This window comes from Cydia fagiglandana, chromosome 25, assembly GCF_963556715.1.
Source record: "Cydia fagiglandana chromosome 25, ilCydFagi1.1, whole genome shotgun sequence".
Taxonomy (NCBI): Eukaryota; Metazoa; Arthropoda; class Insecta; order Lepidoptera; family Tortricidae; genus Cydia; species Cydia fagiglandana.
This window is the reverse complement of record NC_085956.1, coordinates 7,333,637-7,356,006: the sequence shown is the minus strand read 5'-3', so window position 1 is coordinate 7,356,006 and position 22,370 is coordinate 7,333,637. Positions and strand designations below refer to the sequence as shown.

Genomic DNA, 22,370 nt, shown 5'->3' with positions numbered 1-22,370 from the left:
TCGAAAAATTTTTTGATATCCATACAAACTTTCAACCCCTTTTTCACCACCTTGTGGGATGAATTTTCAAAAACGCTAAAATTAGTTTTCTTGTATTTTAATTTAATACCTTTTTACAAAGTTTCAAATTCCTAGCTTAAAAGAAAACTTTAACCCCATACAAACTTTCATCCCCCTTTTAACCCCCTTAGGGGATGAATTTTGAAAAATCCTTTCTTAGTGGACCCCTAGACCTTATAAGAAATCTAGTTGCCAAATTTGGACTTTCTAGTCCCAGCGGTTTGGGCTGTGCGTTGATTTAAGTCAGTCAGTCAGTCAGTCAGGTCTTTCACGTTTATATATATAGATTATGAATCTAATACGATCATTTATATTCTTCTTCTTTCATAAGTAATCGTTTTTAATTTTTAATAGCGATTTTCAATTAAAAGACATGTTAAGATCGCTTACCTTCTTGCAAGTTTTTCTAATGCCAAAAAAAACGAACGTTTATGATAACGCCATAATCATAATCATAAATCATTTATTTTGCTTAAAACATGGCACAATAGATGGTCAACAATTATAATTGAAGCACACATTTCACCAGTAGCTGACATGCAAAATCTATACCTACAATTATTTTAAACTAACAAAGTCATAACAAAAAAAATATAATTAATGGGATTATATAAAAATAATAAAATACATTAGTAATATTACACATTAGTCACAATACATAAAACGCAGTAGTACCTAAGGATTAATTTCAATAATTAACAGATTCGAAAAATGTCAAGAATATAAAAGACCAAGACTACATACCAATTTAACAATTATAATTATTTTTCTTATTTTCAATACCACAACCATAGAGAAATATAGTAAGAATAGAGTGCTCACTCCATACATCAGTCTTGGTACCAAAACGACTATTATTTTCGTAGTCTACTAGCATCGAATAGAGGAATTATCAGTACCGCTACTCACGAACATTGTATTGAACAACAATTTACAACTAATATTAAAAGCTGAAGTCGCTTAAAATAGAGTTCCGGTTAATCCGGTTATAATATTAGCTGAATATTGTTGAGCATTATACTTTTCGGTCGGTGCTACGTCTATTGTCAAGTAGCAGTACTGATAATTCCGCTACTCGATGCTAGAAGTCGACAACGAAAATAATAGTCTTTTTGGTACTCAAACTGCAGTATGGAGTGAGCACTCTATGTATTTTTTTCTCTATGCCACAACCAAACGGCTAATGCCTACGAATATATCAGCAAAAGCTAAAAATACTATTTCATTATTTGACAAAACTTTGAAAGCATTTTCATAAAGAGATCACCACACACTTCAAACCTTTTAAAACATTAACACTACCCCTCATCTATATGTATGTACGAGTATGTATGATGTATGTTGTATGTCAGTGGCCGCCCCTAGTGGGTCTAAAAATAAACAGGTCAATAGTACGTTGGTTGGAAGACGCGGACCGAACGGATGCTGGATCGATAGAGGTCGTCTGAGCGGATAGTGATGCGACACGGAAGGTGATATCGATAGTTTTTCATTTTAGGCAGAATAAATAATAGTACTAGGTACAGAAGACTCGTTCTCTAACAAAACGCGTCTGTTACGATCAGCACAGATCTGGCCGCTAGGTGGCGACAGCGCCACGCGCGACTTATGGCTTTCCCCAAAATTGGGGTGGAATGGATGTACTTTGACGCTACCTGTAGCAAAGCGACGAAATCGCGGAGTGAGCCACGCCTCGCAGAGTTTTAGGATTTCCATTGAATATAGTTCGTATTTTTAGCATTAGAAAGAAGGTAATCATAATCATAATCATAATCATAATCATTTATTCGATGCAATCCATGGTGTTTATAAAGGTGTTTAAGTTTAGGTAAGCGATCTTGACATGTCTTTTAATTGAAAAACGCTTTGTAAAAATCAGTAAATATCACTTATGAAAGTAGAAGAATATAAATGATCATATTAGATTCATAATTGTTACATATTTGCTGTGACTTATTTTTAAAATGTGTTTTTCAATTAAAAGACACATCAAGATTGTTTACCTTTTTTCTAATCCTAAAAAAACGAACTATAAGCAATGGCATGTGCAATGTTATTGATAATTTAACGCTGGCAATATCCAGGTAATTCCACAATGATAACACAGAATAGTTATTTACGATACAAGTGCGGAAAAGAGGAAATTCGAAACGAGTGGCGATAAATTAAAACACAACCGAAGGGAGTGTTTTGAAATCGACACGAGTTGCGAATTACCTATTCGCACGTGTATCGTACAACTTTTTATAGTACATATGGCCCTTTAAACTTTTGACATACGCACGAAAAGTGATATTTCACGCATTTGTGCGGGAAAATAGGACCATATGTACTGTAAAATATTATTTAAACGTAACTTCTGTCAAAAATATTGCCGTAAAAAGAAAAATTACGCAATTTTTTTTTTATATTTTGAAGCATAAACGGCTTGAATGGTGTAGATCATTAAATTCAGTTTTATTAGACGTTGACGCGAAAGCATAGTTTTCAATGTTGTTCTAACAAGTATCTGCTATTTCTTTCTTTCTTTATTTTTATCACATGCATAAACTTTCCAAACTTGCCAAAACGCTTATGCGGTAGGGTCAATACATACAATCAAAATCAAACATAGTCAAAAGATTAGAACATTAAAACCAAAATTTTGCTAAAACTATAAAGGAGACGATACAAACGATAGTAGTATGAGTTGCTTAATACTAAAACTATAACTTCTACTTCACATTTCAAATATACAAAGGTGTGGGCTTAATACGAACGCTAGGCAAGAAAATAGACATCCAGACAGAAATAGGTAAGCTGCCGAGAAATATTCGCTCGAGGGAGTTTATTATTAAGTCTAGGCTGTGTCTGACGTGTATCCTAGTTTTAAAGGGCTATATTTGGAACCTAAATAAGATAACAGTCAGTGTGTTCTAATGTTACCGGAATGTCTTGATTTAATTAGGTAATAAAAGCATTAAATGCATTTCAAGATATTTGATTGGTTAGTTTTATTAGGGTTCCGTAAACAAGGAACAAAACCGAACCCTAATAGGATCACTCGTGCGTCTATCTGTCCGTCTGTTACAGCCTATTTTCTCGGAAACTACTGGACGAACGGAAAAATATTATTGAAGAAAAATATCGAGAAAAGTCTGCAGCGATTTTGATAGCTCACGCAGTGCAAGTGTCATTGTAAACGTCAAACTTCTATGAAATGATGACGTATAAATAACACTTGCACTGCGTGTGCTATCAAAATCGCTGCAGACTTTTCTTGGTGTACCTGACTATAAAATAACACTCAATAGAATTACTTTTTTCGAAGATCGCTGCATTTGAGTCATCTCCATTCATGTTCATAAGTATCAAGACTTTTGTTGAAATTCCGCGGTGTGGCACCATCCGTGCCGATCATTGCACATGACTCACAATGCATCTCACAGGCACCAATAAGCGCAAGCGAGATGACTAAGGGGCATGCTTTCAGCTTTCCGATGCGTAGAGTTTGGCTACTGAAATTTTACACAAATGTTTGGCGCGAAATTCATTAAATCTTGGGCTGGTCACACTTTGTGTAGTAGGAATTATAGTTTTGATACTAGAAACTATTATTGATTCTCTGAGCACACGTAAGGTATACCTACGCATCTTCATACTAACGAGCATTTTCTCATATAAAATGCGGCTCGATGCTGATAGATGTGATTCCAACCTAATGACATGACTTCTACGTGAGCCACGGCCAAAGTACAAAACAAGATCAAAACTATAACAAATTATTGAATCAGAATCCTGCAGATATCAAAGCTCATCACAATTCGACTCCTGTGAATCTATCGGATTCACAATCTTACATTTGTGCCGGTCCACTGCTTTCAGGTATTTACAAAGCTTTTTGTATATTGTAGCTTTCATTTCAAAACGTGGCGGAACGTTGAATAGAAAATGGATTTATTTGTTATAGATTTTTTAGATAGGTAGAGGTTCAATTTTGTTTAATGTATTTTTTATATATATCGATACTTTTTCTAATATCATCGCTTCGAAGATACTATGTCACTTCGAAAATTTATATGTTTTATTGGTACCATTTATGTTAATACTTTACACAATACAGGTTAAGAGCCCATCAACGTGAACACTAGCGCCACTGCTAAATAATCGTGATTTATTTAAGTGCGTCCAAAGTTAAAACGGCCGTTTTTGTTTTGAGTTCATAAATTGACAAATCCAGCTACATAAAAACTAGTTTGATGTATTCAAAAGGTACTTAAATACAGTTACGTAGTGGCCCCGTTTTTTAAATAGCTTTCGTTAAATTTAAATAATCACGATTATTTAGCAGTGGCGCTAGTGTGCACGTTGATGGGCTCTTAAAATAAAATCATAAAAAAAGAAATACCATGTACACCGTCTTCCAATTAATTGAACTAACTTTAAAACTTCTAAAACTGTAGTTTCAGAAATGGAACATTTTCAATATAAACTACTTTCATAATAAATTATTTAATTAATTCAGTGTTTATAGTCTGTATCTTTCATAGAGGTACAATAATATAGAGATGACACGGGGGAGGGGCAAAACGACCGAACGAGATGCACTTATGGAAATTTCAGTAATAGGAGTAGCAGAGAAAGCGGTATTATTGCTTGTCCTTGTCACAGTCTCACTTTTTGTTTGTTCCCCACCAAAAATTTAGTATGGTTTATGGTGGGCAACAAATAACCCGACCGAATTACGTAGATCGTTTTTGGTATGTTGTCAGGAATGTTAAAACGTGTTTTTAATATTGTCGCTATACGTATGTTTTGTCCCTCACTGAGGCACGCGTATAAGCTCATCTATGTATGTAATACCAGGTCTATGGTATCTTTAGGTATTTAAATGAAAGCAAACAAACAATTAGGATGTTTTCAGGTAGTTGATTAACCAACCAACCAAATACAAAACCACCTCGATCAGTCACTGAACGACCTGACTTTAACCTACATTATTTGGTCATGTAATGTTTTCATCTACCCTCAGCTGGCATTTGAGGATTGATTTTGTTTACTTTAATTTAAATACCTAAAGATACAGAGTATAATAATAATTTTGGCCGAAATGAAGTGATATCATCTCTGATTCAGGCTTACACATGCGAACGTAGCAGTACCTTCAGCCATAGACCCAGTAATAACCAAAAGGTTGTAACGTGAAATAGGGCACGTGGGTCACATTAGGATTCGTCTCGGCAAAGTTACCTTGTATTCCTACTGCTTACATTGACTGCATCGAACTAGAAGAAATATGAGCTAGAAATCCGTATAAACTGTGAGGTGCGAGGTCACTCTTATAACGGTTCATATGGTTAATGATTATATGTACGTGCACGATAGCGATGGGCACAGTCTCACGGTTTCACAGCGTTTTTTCTTTAAGATCTGTGATAGTGTTTTTTCTTTAAGTCTTTGTAACATAAACCAGCGCTTTGCTTATATTTTCCTACTTTTTAATACGGTATTTTATTAAATAGCTGCCGAAAATGTATTAATCCCTTTTCAAGAGTTCTTACATTAAACATATCGCAATAACGCCACTGTTTTGAATTAATATTTTAAAATGGTCCTAAAAGATAACGCCGTGTGCCTGCTATACTGCCACAATTCAAAATTTTTGATTTTCTGGATTATTGCAGATTCGTATTCAAAATTGTTCAATTTACGACCTTATTTCGAGAGCCATAGCAAAAAAGGTCTTTAAGAGCCTTTTTCTCACAAGTGGCTTTATGCATTTGACCATAAATTGTCAGACAATTCCCTGCAATACAGCCACTTTTGAGTTGTGGCTATAAAGCACACGTTTTAAATGAAGCTTTTGAGTTGCGTCCTAGAAAATAATAATTAGCTGAGTTACACATATTATTATTATCGCGTACAGTGATCTTGTTCCTATCAAAGTTGATATAAGTTCAAAAACTAAAACCCGACTACTGCAAATCGCGCTCTAAAAAGTATGAAACAAGATAGAATTCTTATCTGAAGTTATCAAACAGGAAATATTATAAATGTTATAATTTTTTTAATAAAAAAATACAACGTAATAAAATGTATTACATTTTTAATATATTTACAGAGATATTCAAAGGATCGCCGTGCATGGTCGTATGCCACGATTATAAACTTTAAGGTAAAGTGGCATACGACCACAGCTATCCTCTGAATCTCTGTAAAAATATAAATAATGTAGTAAATTATACATATTACGTTGTATTTTTTTATTAAAAAAATTATAACATTTATAATATTTCCTGTTTGATAACTTCAGATAAGAATTCTATCTTGTTTCATACTTTTAGAGCGCGATTTGCAGTAGTCGGGTTTTAGTTTTTGAACTTATTTTTTATTTAATTAATTTTGGGGTCATGACTTCGTTACTAACTACCTATTCGAAGTCACTTTATATTACTTTTTCGAGGGCATCCCCAGTACAGAAATACACGCAGAGCGCCACATATATCGGGCTGCGCTATCCTTTGGCATGGAGGCGCTTTCGGCGCCCAGCTTTGGAACGTGTACAGTGCGCCTCCTACGTCGGGCTACGCCCGACTCTATTACTATGAGGGCGTCGAAGGCGCCCGGCTTTGGAACGCGTAGAGCGTGTCTTGTACGTCGAGCTACGCCTGACTCTTTTAGTATAAGGGCGCCAAAGGCGCCCGGCTTTGGAACGCGTAGAGCGAGCTTCGTACATCGGGCTACGCCCGACTCTATTAGTATGAGGGCGCCTTCGGCGCCCGGCTTTGGAACGCGTACAGCGAGCTTCGTACGTCGGGCTACGCCCGACTCTTTTAGTATAAGAGCGCCCAAGGCGCCCGGCTTTTAACGCATACAGTGCGCCTCGTACGACGACGGGCTACGCCCGACGCGTTGACTATGAGGGCGCCGAAGGCGCCCGGCTTTGGAACACGTACAGCGTGCCCGCACGTCTTTTGTACGGCTGTTTCATGCATTTGCCCGGATTTGGTAAGCGTCCAGCGTGTCACGTATGTCGACACTTTTAGTATGAGAAAGTCGAAGTCGCCTGGCTTTGGACTGCTTGCAGCGCGCCACGTACGTCAGGCTACGCCCGACTCCTCTAGTATGAGGGCGCCGAAGGCGCCCGGCTTTGGAACGCGTACAGCGAGCTTCCTACGTCTCTTATACGGCTGTTTCATACGGTGTACTTTGGTTTCGGCCAAATACATTTCGCCAAATTTCACTTCCCAACAAACTTATCGCAATAGTTTCATTTCCCAAAGGAACCTTTAGCAAAGTTACACTTCGCATATAATTTATTTGGTCAAATTATCATTTGGCATGATTTTACTTTGTCAAATGTTATTAGGACAAAAACTTATTTAGCAAACGTTTTTTATTGTCTAATATTATATTCCAAAAAGATGTTTGGTCAAAATTGTCACTTCGCAAATTTGACAAATAGGCATCTCTATTTAAATTTGTACTTTTTGTTATGTTAATATAGGTACGTTAAATTCTACGTAATTTGGGTGGGTTGGGTTAGGTTTGAACTGTGATCCTCACAAAACGGAACCGCTATCAGAAAAGTGGGTTAGGTTAGGTTAGAACTGTGACCCTCACAGAATCGAAATGCTATTAGAAAAGTGGGTTAGGTTAGGTTAGAACTGCGATCCTTACAGAAACGAAATACTATGTACTAGAAAAAGGTCAGCGAAGTGGAATAACTAATTTAATAGAATAACGAGATGTAAAAAATTAGCTTGACATTTTAAACTAAAATGTGGTTTAAATATTGGTGGTTTTTTACTATTTTTGGGTTATAATGTTTACTTTGGTGTTATTTGCTTTGTTACATTTTGCTATTCTAAAAAAAACATTCTTACTGCCAAAAATATAAAAATATGTAGTAAATGATCACTAAAATTAAAACTCCATTGAGTTTCAATTTTAGTGATCATTTACTACATATTTTTGGCAGTAAGAATGTTTTTTTTTTTGACGTTACATTTTACTATGTATATGTAATGATCAGTTAAATACCAGACAAATAAAATTCTGCAGCCTCCACTTTATTGGTATGTAAATTGTATGCCATGCAATATTTTGGGACATGTAAGTTATGCTTAATGATACATTTGACTAAATAATATTTGGTAAAATGAAACTTGTCCAAGTAATTATTTGCTAAACAATAACTTGCCAAAAAAGACTATTGCTAACTGAAAATTTGCGATAAGTTGTTTTGCCAAACATTTTTTTGGGAAATGATAATTTGGGAAACATAGTTTGGGATGTGATACTTTGGGAAACGATTTTGGCCCATTCGTTAGTAAACCGTTTCATACATTTTGGCTGACCTGGACTTCTATACCTATTCACGTTATAAAATATTGCAGGTCATTAAAAAAAAACACTATGTTTATAGCTTTCCTATGTTGATTGAGTCTAACATAAGTGCAATTAGTTTAAAAACAACATTTAAGTCGTCCACTCATAATGATGTATTTTGGGGTGAGCGAAAGCCACAAGAAATTGATACCTATACAAAATATTGTAATGATATATTAAAGTCTATTGATTTATTGCCAGAATTTTCCTTATGCGCAGATAAATGTTGCAATGATTCCTTACATAAACAACTTATTACAGATATGTATACGAAAATTGTTTGTACACTGTGTGAGGCAGCCGTACGTGGTAAAAATATTGTGTCGCGTAATAAGAAGGCGCGGGGTGTACGGGGTTGGAATCAGTATGTCAAGGAGGCGCACGCGCAGGCTAGGCATGGTTTTAAGACCTGGATTGCGTACGGTCAGCCTAATAGGGGACCTGTTTTTGAGAATATGAGAAATAAACGTAAAATATTCAAATCAAAGTTAAAATGGTGCGTCAAACAGCAGGAACAACTCGAGTTGGATACATTAGCATCTCATCATTTTCAAAAACAGTTTTCTAAATTTTGGAAAGGTACTAAGAAGTTGAATAAAAATAAAAGTTTACCTATTAGTATCAATGGAGTTACAGAAACATCTGAAATTGCAAATCTGTTTAAGGATCACTTTAGGGTGACTTCGCCTCTAGGGTCGGTGCAGCGGGTGCGCGAGCGGGGGCCTGCGCGGCCGGGCGAACGCCTCGTCTTCAGTTGCAAAGAAATTAAAGATGCAATTAAGAACATGAAGAGGGGGAAGTCGCCTGGCCACGACGGGCTCAGTATCGAGCACCTGCAACATGCTGGACCGCACCTACCGCGAGTGCTGACCTTGCTGTTTAATTTATGTTTAAGTCACTCATACCTGCCACGGGACTTAATGCGAACACTGGTTGTGCCGATAGTGAAGAACGGAACAGGAGACATAGCGGATAAGGGTAATTACAGGCCTATCTCACTGGCTACGGTAATAGCGAAAGTTTTTGATAGTGTGCTGGACCGGCATCTCAGTAAACACACTAAGCTCCACGATGCACAGTTTGGCTTTCGTGAGGGTCTGTCGACTGAGAGTGCTATACTGGCTCTAAAAAACACAGTTAAGTACTACCTGGACCGTAAAACCCCTGTGTACGCTTGTTTCCTGGACCTGTCGAAGGCTTTCGACTTAGTGTCGTATGACGTCCTGTGGGGGAAGCTCGAGGATGCGGGTGTCCCTGCCGAGCTCATAAGCATACTGTCGTACTGGTACCAACATCAAACAAATAATGTTAAATGGGCAAACTCGTTGTCTGACCAGTACGGACTTGAATGCGGGGTAAGGCAGGGGGGTCTAACTTCTCCTAGGCTATTTAACATTTACGTGAATCAGCTGATCGAGGAACTCAGCAGCACCTATGTTGGATGTCATGTGGACGGAGTTTGTTTTAATAACATAAGCTACGCAGACGACATGGTGCTGTTGGGGCCCACGATTGGGGGTTTGCGTAAATTAATTGCGATCTGTGAGACCTATGCTGAAAAGCATGGGTTAAAATACAACTCCAAAAAGAGTGAGCTCTTGGTATTTAAAGGCAAAAATAAGCCGCCAGCAGTTGTTCCTCCAGTATATCTCAATGGCTCGCCATTGCAGAGAGTCTCGCAATTTAAATACCTTGGGCACATTGTAAATGAGGAGTTAAAGGATGATGGTGACATCGAAAGAGAACGAAGGGCTTTGTCTGTAAGAGGGAACATGCTGGTTCGCAGATTTGCTGGCTGTTCACTTGAGGTCAAGGTCACGCTTTTTAAGGCATACTGCCAAACTTTCTACACCAGCAGTCTGTGGACCAACTATACCCAAAGAGCGTACAATACCCTTCGAATATTGTATAATAACCTGTTCCGGGCGATGGTGGGGCTTCCTCGTTACTGCAGCGCGTCAGGCATGTTTGCCGACGCGCACATTGATGACTTCTATGCGCTCATGCGCAACAAAGTCGCGTCGCTCATCAGACGGGTTAGGGGAAGCCCCAACAGTCTCCTACAGGTCGTGGCCGGGAGGCAGGACAGCGCCGTGCTCGGCAGGTTTAACGAGCTGCATGCTCCGATTGTGCGTGCGCCTCGGTGAACCGCTCGCACGGCTGTCATGCAGGGCTTTTAGTTTTAGATTTTTTGTTATTTAAGTAATACTAACCCATTTTAGCTGTAGTACTGTAGTAGTAGTAGTTTAGTATTAATAATTTTAGTTTTTTAGTTTTTAGTTGTAATTTTAGTTTATATTTGTTATTTTAAGTACGTACTAACAATACTATGGACCTTGTTGTCTGAAAATAAACGCATTTTATTTTATTTTTTTATTTATTTATTTATAGCGGCCAAACAAATTTATTTTGCAAATACCTTCTTGTATCGCCGTAGTCGGGTAATACGCGGATAGAATCCAGAGCGCTTGTAGATTCGTAGTTCGAATTACCTACCCGATAAATTAATGTTTCATCGGGTACATGCAAGCAAAGCCGGTCGCAAAAGCTAACAATATTTATATATTTGAAATGTGCTAACTGAGCTCTTTCAAATGATATACATCACGTAATCATTACTTATTTTTATTTTTTTCGTTCGTGACTTTATGACCTCTAGAGGACGCCTTGTTCTTTTTTTTGTGACTTCATATAGCCTATAACCAGCGGACGATTAAGATAATTCGAATGACATATCGTTTGTCAAATTATAATGTGTACTTTAGAAGTTATGAGGGAACAAATGAACATACATACATACATACATACATACCCACATACATACCGGTCAAAATCATAACCCTCCTTTTGCGTTGCCGTAGTCGGGTAAAAATAAAGGGATTTTAACTATTTTGGTGTTTTTATTTATATTTGCATGGTAACCTTTATCCAATAATTTTGTGTTTAAATTTGGCCGCATCTCAAAATCTTTAAAAAACGTTTCTGCAATACGGCCACAACTCTAAATACCTGTCTTTCGGGCCTTGTGTCTTAAAAAATATACATTTCTTTTAAAAAGTGGCGTGGTCATAAGGAGGGTTATATCATTCCGAGTAAAAAAAGCTAAATTTTAAATTCATAGACCTAAAACTAAAGGAGTAAGATCCTATTAAACACCCTGAACTATACTCTCAAAACTTTGAGACGCGATTTCTCGAAAAAACGGTTTTTTGAGATGTGGCAGTGTAGCAGGCACACGGCGATAAGTTGAAAAGCCTAAAGATCGACAATAATACTCCTTTTGGGAGGTACCTAAGAAAACAAAGAGAAAACAAAACCAATCAACCAACCAATATTTACTAATCGACCCTAATGACACTAATTAAATCACCCGTTAATCGACTACACCCCATCACTAGCGCGAAGTGAAACGTCAAGAAATTCGTCTCCCGTCAATTTTCAGGCCATTAACCGACATGATGGACCCGCAAGTAACTCGATTCAAAGATGGCGCCCATTTTGTGACGGACACCAAATTGTTAATTTATCGATGGGGTGATTTTATTAATTTTGAGGATAATTAATAGTTGCTGCAGATTAAGTGGACGAGTTTTGGGATATCTTGTGCTTGTTGAATATTTTGTTTGGTAATTTTACGGGATTAGGATATTTATTTTGTTTAATAATTATAACTAAGGTGGTGGTACAGTCATCAGCAATAGTATCTTACACAACTAGGGCCGCAAAAATATGTGACACGTTCTTATTTGGAGCGCAATAAGAGCGCGTCATATATTTTTGCGGCCCTAGTTGTGTAAGATACTATTGCTGATGACTGTACTAGTGCTCGATATGCTAATTCTATTGGGCAATAAATGACACCCTGCTGTCACCTCTATTAACAATTTTTTAAGTTTCAAGATGACATGTACTGGGACCTCATCGAGCAGCAGTACGACCACTTTGCTGCTCGATTCGAACTTTAAGATACGTCAATTAATAGATCTAGAAACGATATTGATTAGATGTGTCAGTGTCAAATGTGACGTTTTTGTTTGAAGAAACGTCAATTTTGACACTTGTTTGACACTGACAAATCCGATTCATATCGTTTCAATATCTAGTATTTGATGTATCTCATTGTTCAAATACGGCTGCAGTGATTTATTTATGCATAAGTACATAGATATAAAAATATGAAATTACTGCAATACAATTAAACTTTATAAATCTCGTCAACTCATAAAATATTATCACGTCTCATTTACACCGAAACAATTTTAAAGCGTCTATAATGTCCCCCTATTTGTGAAGAGGACATCTTGTCATCTTAACGGCGTTGGACACGAGACACAAGGAAGGGGGGGGGAATCAAATTACAACCCTCTGCTTTTCACTTTCATTAAATTTTACCTTAAAATTATAGCTTCAATATATAGAATATCTGGGAGACCGAGTTATCCTCGGAAAACATGCAAACAAGTCAAAAATGCGCTTTTTGTAAGAGATAAGAGCCAGATCGATTTTTCGCCCCCGAAAACCCCTATATAGCAAATTTCATCGAAATCGTTAGAGCCGTTTCTGAGATCCGCGCGAAATAAATATATACATAAAATATACAAGAATTGCTCGTTTAAAGGTACAAAGTAACGTAAATTGATGTCACTTTTGTCACACTATAAAATGTAAAACTATCGACTCATCGTAGATAAAATATTTTTATCGATAACATGCCATCACTACGATCGTCCCCTAGCAGTGCGTACACATATGTGCATGCTCTCAGAGATGAAGTGTTATTTAAAAACTGAAACTACTCTATCGTTGGAGATGTTATAGAGTCTAAGCTAACTCTGCACTTTTCGGAGACAAAGTGTGTAAGCGCCATTATAAAAGTCACAATTTCAATGCCAAAACTATACGGCTACAAAAATCTGTATTATTAGGGTTCCGTAGCCAAAGGGTAAAAACGGGACCCTATTCCTAAGACTCCACTGTCCGTCTGTCTATCAGTCTGTCTGTCTGTCTGTCTGTCTGTCACCAGGGTGTATCTCATGAACCGTGACAGCTAAACAGTTGAAATTTTCACAGATGATTTTTTTCTGTTGCCGCTATAACAACAAGTATTGAAAACAGAATAAAATAAATATTTAAGTGGGGCTCCCATACAACCAAGGTGATTATTTTTGCCGTTCTTTGCGTAATGGTACGAAACCCTTTATGCGCGAGTCCGACTCGCACTTGGCCGGTTTTTCTTTATTTATATCTGTTTATTATATAATCCAACATAATAATATTCCTATACTACTTAATGTACAAAATCAGAGACGAGAAAATTAGAGAGTTGTCTAGCAATTGGCTGTGATTTCGTCATTATGTGCCCATATGACGAAATCAAAGAGCGTGAAATGATAAGCCTTAATACCTATATGAAAGAGACTTCATACAATTTTATTATAATAAAATATGTATAAGATAGAGGGTGGTCACTGTAGCTTTAGATGAAGTATAGTCAACATATTTGTTTATTTTATAAGTTTTATTTTTGTACATATATAAAGCTATCCTATTAAGGCATTCTTTTACAAAATTTAAAATATTAGCTTTATCAAAGAATTAAAATTGAAAAGTTCTAAGTAATTTTTGTATTAAAAGAAAAAAATTGAAAAATTTACGCTTTTGTTTTCCTATAATAAATAAATTTGGAATATCGCTCGCAGACGTATCTACTTGTTTAATAAATAGAATTATTCGTAGTTTTTATTTTACCATTCTGCCGCCATATATGATTTATAGCTTTAACGATCATGGTGCAAAGCCGCGGACTGACAGACAGACATGGCGAAACTATAGGATTTCTAGGTGACTACGAAACCCTAAAAAGTTAAGCACACACAAAAACTATTTATTCACAAATTTTCTCACATTCCAGTACTTGGCCTTTTATCAATTGCGCCTTCCCCCCCCCCCCCCGCCTCTCTCCCCCAGTGGGGGTGAATTTGCTTGTTTGGCCAGATAAGGGGATTCATTAGGAGACCGCTTCTTTAAACGTAGTATAAATCTGTTGGGTTTTTATGTGAATTTTGTATTGTCACACCAGTACAGGGTGGCATGAAAGACGTGTTTAAAATTATCATTTTCTGTTTGGCTATTACCGACTATTGTTGGGCTATGTTAGCGTTTTGCGTTCGTTTTCTATGTGGGTCATCGGTAATCACGTGATGTTTTTTATAGAAAACGAAGTATCGGATGCCTCGGCCCGGGCCCGGACCGTTCTAAGGTTAAGTCATCCTTAACGGCCTCGTAACTTAATCGGTAGTGACTACCTATGAAGCAGGAGGTCCTGGGTTCAAACCCGGGTAAGGACATTTGTTTGTGTTTATCACGAATAATTAGTTATGAGTTACGGATGTTATCTAATATCTATGTATCTAAGTATATATTTATTTATCCTCCTAAGTCCCTGCGTACATTTTTTTGTACATATTCCAAAATCTATTTTGAACTTTTATTGTGTAAATAAGGGTTCCAATTTCAAAAACAAAACAATTGCTTCAGGGTCTATATAAATACAATGTATACGACGGTCGTCTAGCCCATAGTTCTGCTTAATTTGGGGCCAGATCAATGTGTAAGTAAGTTCCCAAATATTTATAATTCTAAGAGTAAAAATGGGCTTGGTTGCCCTTATCATTAAGAATAATAGCAAATAAAATATATAGCAAATACGTTGTCTTTTCGCCTGATTAAAAACTACGACGCCTTTTGGTTAATATTTATATATTTTCATTCATACAGTCACATGAATCCAGGGCTCGGAATACTTCATAGGCCAGTATACAAACCGCGAAATAAAAGCGCAGATTGCGTCAAAAGCACTCGTGATATTCCCATTCATTTTCAGCCCAATTTTACACCACCCAGTATATCGTGACCCTGTTATGGAGGCCAATTCGAATTTTCTGCGCGCAGAGAATCGGCATCAAAATTTTCTCATGAAAGTTTCCGGAATTTTTGAGAATGTTCAGAAAGTTGTACTGTAACTATAAATGTTATAATTTTTTTTTATATGATAGTCAGCAAACGAGCAGACATTTACTTCCATCCTGAAGCGCTGGTGGCCTAGCGGTAAGAGCGTGCGACTTTCAATCCGGAGGTCGCGGGTTCAAACCCCGGCTCGTACCAATGAGTTTTTCGGAACTTAAGTAAGTACGAAATATCATTTGATATTTGCCAGTCGCTTTTCGGTGAAGGAAAACATCGTGAGGAAACCGGACTAATCCCAATAAGGCCTAGTTTCCCCTCTGGGTTGGAAGGTCAGATGGCAGTCGCTTTCGTAAAAACTAGTGCCTACGTCAAATCATGGGATTAGTTGTCAAGCGGACCCCAGGCTCCCATGAGCCGTGGCAAAATGCCGGGATAACGCCAGGAAGAAGGATTTACTTCCATCCTGAGGCCCTACTTTACTTCTTCTTTTTTTATTAGGGTTCCGTACCCAAAGGATAAAAACTGGACCCTGTTACTAAGACTCCACTGTCAGTCTGTCCGTCTGTCTGTCACCAGGCGATATTGATAGCCCACGCAGTGCAAGTGTTATTTATATATCATAATTGCCTAGAAGTACCTATGACGTTTAAAATGACACTTGGACTGCGTGGACTATCAAAATCGCTGCAGACCTTTCTTGGTCTAACTGTAGGTATGCGTTTGGAACACCACCGCAAAACAATATGGCGTTTACAATAGCCGCCATTTTAAAACGGAAATATTAATTACAGCGCTTTATGCGCCATAATTGTTTGCCCTTTAATTGTGTGGATGATCAAGTGAAGATATTCTTACTGTTAACAAGGTTTTTAACCGACTTGGGAAAAGGAATGGATTTAGAGTTTTCAGCCAATGCAAATATTATAATTCAATATAAATAAATATGTTTATTTATATTTTACTTATAGCTTAATAATGACCCGTTCCGGTGAATGTATTTTTTTAATTGTTTTATTTATTGTGAAACTGCTGATAATTTTGAATGAGATTTTGATTATTTATAATGTAAAAAAATTGACAATCACAATATAATTTCAAATTTACGATGTGTAATTTTTTGTGTAAATAAATCATATCATATCATATAAATAGACAAATTGAAACATATATATACATATCATAAAAACCAGCAATATTTTCTAAACCTAAGTAGTTTACCCTATTTGACATTTGAGAGGGGTAAGCGTGCCTTTTACCGACCTTCTATTGTTGAAAGCTGACATTTCGCAAATGTCAAACTACCGCCATTTAGGTGGCTTAAAGATTGTCAAAAGCACAATCATTTAAGCGTTCTTAGATCTGTGGTGTATACGGGTAATTCCGGATACCGAAAATTTTCGGGCAATTCCGAAAATGGACTCTAATTTGATGGAATTGATGGGTTTTAAAAATACACTTTTTTAAATTTTCTAGCATAAAAGTATAATTCTACAATATCAAATTAATTAAAAACTAAATTTAAATATAAGCAAAATAATATAGACAAAGAAAAAAGAATTAAACTAATTGACTAAAAGGACCTAAAAAGTATAAAACCTACAAATAAAATATGTTATGTTTAGATTATGTAGTGTATTTTTAATTGTATTATTGTTTATGAATAAAATTTCTTTTAACACATTCTACAATTTTAAATGTGTAATATTTATGTTACTTGCAATCTCGTCTTAAATAATGTTCCGTCACACAACTCACATTTTTTTTGCTGTAATGTTCCGTCACACAACTCACTTTTTTTTTTGCTGTAATGTTCCGTCACACAACTCACACAGGCGGCGCTTTCCGGGCGGGACGTTTTATATGTGAACCCCCTGTGAAAACGCGCCTGTGTATCGAAACTTTTAGAAAAAAATATGATGAGTACATAAATAAAAACGAAATCGGATAGTTTTTTGGGTAGAATTTTTTTTTAATCGCTAAAATCAAGCGCCTGTAATATTTTTAATAGCAAATTATTTACAGCGGGGTAACGCTGCTAGTGTGATGGGGACCTTTGGACCCGGCATGGCTCAGAACGGGTTTTAGTTTGTTAAGTTTTATACATACATACATAATATGTAAAATTGAATAAATATTTACCGACTAGATTTTTTTTTTCGAAAGATCAATGCATCCCGCCAAATATCATAAGAAGGTACACTAAATATGATAAAATTAAACCGGTTTCACGTTATTTTACTTATGTGTTATTTTAACTACCCGATGTACAGTCAGCATCGAAAATGCAACATACGTTGTTACCATAAAGATGTTAAAGTGTTCGGAATGTTCGGATAATACATATTTACCCATTTCCCCTGTCATTATAGTTAGACCCAGAAAAGTCTGCAGCGATTTTGATAGCCCACACAGTGCAAGTGTTATTTATACGTCATCATTTCATAGAAGTTTGACGTTTAAAATAACACTTGCACTGCGTGGGCTATCAAAATCGCTGCAGACTTTTCTTGGTCTAACTCTATCTAATTCATACTGACTGTACGTAAGAGTTCAAACATCTGAAAATGCAACTTAACCTCAGCTCATACAATCGTTAGGATATTATGGTTTTGACTACAAACTCAGCGAACAATGAGGCAAAACTTCACTTTATCTACTGTCTCCGAAGCTACCAACTTTGCCCTCTATCGGCTCCATATTTTGGCATAAATTCAAAGTTTTCAGCGCAGATATTCGGAATGGCAAACTATGTAGGAAGCCAAAATAGTTGGGTAAAGGATTGCGTTCTGCGCCATCTAGCGGCGGATAGCTTAAATACTTGCCGGCGGCGGTAGCTGATTTATATAAATGGCCTATTGAGGTTATAAATAATTTTGTTAAAATAATTAAATGCATTCTTATTTCGTAAATAATTATAGTAGGGAGTTCTCTTTAGCAAACATATACTAAGTAACATTTGCGCTAATGACCCTTGACATGTCAAATGTCAATTTTCCCGTCAAAATGTCAATCCGACCAAACGAGGGTCATTGGCCGTGACCAAAGAATATAATACTCACTAGGAGAAGAACGATAACTCCATACAAAAAAATGTCCCCTTCCAAAGTTCGTTTATACTACTAGCGCTCGGTAGGATACCGTTGTAATTAGAATTGACAACCCGTTTAGCCTAGCGCCCCTAGCGGGTATTGGCAGTAATCCAGTTCAGGAAGCTAATGGTCCTGGGTTCGAATCCCGGAGAGGGAATTTCTTTTTGTATTATTTTATTTTTCGTTGGGGTCAGGTTTTTAAGAGCCCATCCACGTGCACACTAGCGCCACTGCTGAATACATTAAACTAATTTTTATGTTACTGGATTCGTCAACCTACCCGTTCAAAACTAAAGCGGCCGTTTTTGTTTTGAGCTCATAGATTGACGAATCCAGCAACATAAAAACTAGTTTGATGTATTCAAAAGGTACTTAAATACACAATACAGTCAGTAGCGGCCACTTTTTTAAATACCTGTAAAATTTAAATTTAACTTAAATAATCACGATTATTTATTTTAGCAGTGGTGCTAGTGTGCACGTTGTTAGGCTCTTAAATTAGCATATCACAAATAAATAAAGAAATACGTTATAAGATAATGATTAGGTACTATATTTAAAAATTCGTCAAATATAAAAGGTTACAAAAAGTTACGTATTATTAAGATATAAATATTTTCATTCCTATTAGGATTAGTGTATATATGTTAGGTTATATGTTATATGTTATATGTTAATACATATGAATACATACATTGATATGGCAAATGGTTACAAGTTGTTATTATGTACATCTATCCGGTTATCGGACATTTCTGCTCCACAGCTCCACGCAGCGTTCTTGGTCACCGGAAAACTAGTCTGTATATGCAGCAGATACGTGCCCTTTGAGCTTTTTCCAAGAAATCATATGACGGGCCAGGATTATATTATTATCTCACGCTCAAGCCATGATTCACTTTCTAAAACAAAATAGTCACAAATTAAACAATATAATCTAACTTCCTTCCGTCGCTAATTCCTAAGGTCTAAATTTACCAGCTTACTCGTAAACAATGAGAGGTTTTACATCTATGATGAATTTAGATTATAATTTCGGACGCGATATAGCGTCCGCGGGACTTACGGGGATAGTAAGATTAAATTATTATATTTGAATTTGGTAATTAGTACGCTCATTTTTATTTAAAGATTGATATATTTCTTACCTTGAAATTATCGCTGCTTCTGGTTTACTACAACGGTTTCCACACACACATTAGGGCTTTTCATAATCCGGATAAGAATTGTTGTTGAAGTCGCCATTGCCGGATACATAATACAGCAAGGAAGGAAGAGCGACAACGGTTTAAATTTAACTAAGTCTGTGCGAAGACGCATTTAGATATGTTGCTCGTACATATGAATAGTTTTTATTTTTAAATTAATAGGTAAATAAATATATTTCAAGTGAATAAATCGTTTTATATGAAAATTTATATTTTTGGCGTTAAATGACTTAAATGACAGCATTGACATTACAGACTTTTGCCTTGTCTATGTTCTTACCGGCCAGACTCAAATCAAGGCCTATCAAAGAGGCCTATTGACAAAGATTTTTTTTTTAATTTTATCAAGGAGGGTAGGGGTAGAGGCACGTCTACCCTTCATAGAGTTTATGAACATAGACAAAGACAAACTGAAATAGATTATAATTTACATATTTCAAAAAATAAATAATAATTTACATATGACTTTGACTACTTCATAAAATACAAATCAAAATATATTTGATAAAATAATTGGATTTGTTCCTAGAAATCGTATAGACAAAGCCAGTTCTAGCAATGTTGCTGTAGTAAAATATTTTTATGGTAATTACTGGCAATACAGCTCTAGAAACGGAGCACACATGTACAATTATGAAGGGTCACGTCATTCCAAGGAAGTCAATAGGCCTTGGCCGTGACGCCTACGCTGATGACAATAATAGATTTTAGAGATAAAATTTAAAAGTTTTTAGTGCTTTTTATAAAAAAAAAAACTAAGGCAGAAACTACCTAAAGATAAAAAATAGTTTATTCAAGTAGGCATATTACAATGCGCTTATGAACGTCAAATAAAGCTATACCGGCTCCAACCCTACACCTCTGCCTCGAGAAGATTTAAATCCCCCTCAATTGGAGGAGGATATCCCAAATATGGGACCGGCAACAAACTACTGCTACCTATCTACTGCTGCTAATATTACAATATATCAATATTACAATGTCTCCTAGCATGCAGTTTGCAAGATTAAAATACATGTAGGCATTAAACACAAACGGATTATCTCATTTCACTTCGCTAAACCGAGACGTAGATACAAAAATTCTTCTATTGTACTTTATAATATTATTTCAACACGGATAGCTCTAAACTCGCGAGCGTAAAAATAAAATTTAAAAAGGAAAAAGATTGGAGGTGCGGGGTATCGATCCCCGTACCTCTCGCATGCTAAGCGAGCGCTCTACCATCTGAGCTACACCCCCGGATGAGTGTGTTGACGAAATTAATGTTCACTAGCTGAAAATAATTTAAGTTTGATGACGTAATCTATATTGATATACCGGGTGTGGCCTGTAACATGAGCAAATAATTAAAACATAGATTGTACTCCTCAAACGGTGACCCTTTTGTTCAACAACTTTTAAAAATTATGAAGTATTTAGACTCCCTATTTTTCATACAAAATAAATATTATCTTCAAAGGACGCCAACGCCACGCCATTTCATTGTGATTGACGTTGCTTGTCACGCTTTAAACGTAACAAAATTCGCAATACATTGCGTCTTAGAATAAACTTTAAAGTGTATTAAAAATCAAACCACAACTTATTTTTAAAAGTCGCTGAACAAATGTTGGTCAGTATGAGGAGTACAGCCTACAGTTTAAATTTTTGCTCATATTACAGGCCATACCCGGTAGTTTCGCACCTTATTCGAGAATGGTTTTAATGAGAACTAAAGTTACTAAGCATACTGTATATGAATTATGCAACCTTAACATGGACTTCACCATATTTACTTATCAATTAACTAGCTATTATAAATAATTAATAACTAACAAACTGTCTCATTCTCATTTGACGGTGTAACTAAAATATCTTGAAATACCTAATAAAAGAAAATAATATTTCTATATCTCCAATCTAAATCTCATTCAAAAACACAAAATGTGTTTCGCCCAACGTGGGGCTCGAACCCACGACCCTGAGATTAAGAGTCTCATGCTCTACCGACTGAGCTAGCCGGGCTGTGCGTGCTGATGCGAAATAGCTAATTAGATTCTACTAGTTTGTTCAAGTGGCCATGAAACGTGGAAGCAGATACTCAAACTTTAATACCGTGTTTTTATTTTATAAGAATAATATAATATAAAAGAAGCTATAGATCGCTTTCGTTTCTTATTTTTCTAACGTTCTTTTTTTTCTAAATATTTCTTAAAGAATTTTTATAATAACTTTCAACATTAGGTAATTATGAGCGTATTTTTTTTACATTAAAATCAAAATCAATAGCTACCTGAAACCAATGTCAACTGAACAATTTTCCAATCCAAAACTAAATAACAGCCCTCGAAAATTCCTTCCAAATTAACTTTCAACTTCGAACGCCAATTAGTGACAGTTTTTAGAAAAAAAAACAGCTTTTTAACCCTTCCGGAACTTTAAGTACTCGCTAACTAGTTGAAACCGGCTGAAACCGGTTCGACAGTGGGGACTTTGTGCTTTCGAGGCATGTCATTGTGATTTTAATTATTGCTGTTTCATATTTATGTATTTTTTGCCGTTAATTTTGTGAAATATTTCACTTTTAGCATATTTACGAATTCGTTACTGATTAATTATTCACACTTGAGATAATTATATTAATTATACGACTATGTCAACATACTCGCTTCGCTACTTACATTTAATATTTAGG

General features: G+C 36.2%; 2 non-coding genes across 2 annotated transcripts; both read right to left on the bottom strand.

The window, feature by feature from the left end:
* Positions 1 to 20,862: 20,862 nt before the first annotated feature.
* Positions 20,863 to 20,935, bottom strand: Trnaa-agc (transfer RNA alanine (anticodon AGC)). Its single transcript has one exon. It is a non-coding gene; the product is annotated as a tRNA-Ala (tRNA).
* A 692-nt stretch (positions 20,936 to 21,627) lies between these two features.
* On the bottom strand, positions 21,628 to 21,700 carry Trnak-cuu (transfer RNA lysine (anticodon CUU)). The gene has a single exon. It is a non-coding gene; the product is annotated as a tRNA-Lys (tRNA).
* Positions 21,701 to 22,370: the final 670 nt, after the last annotated feature.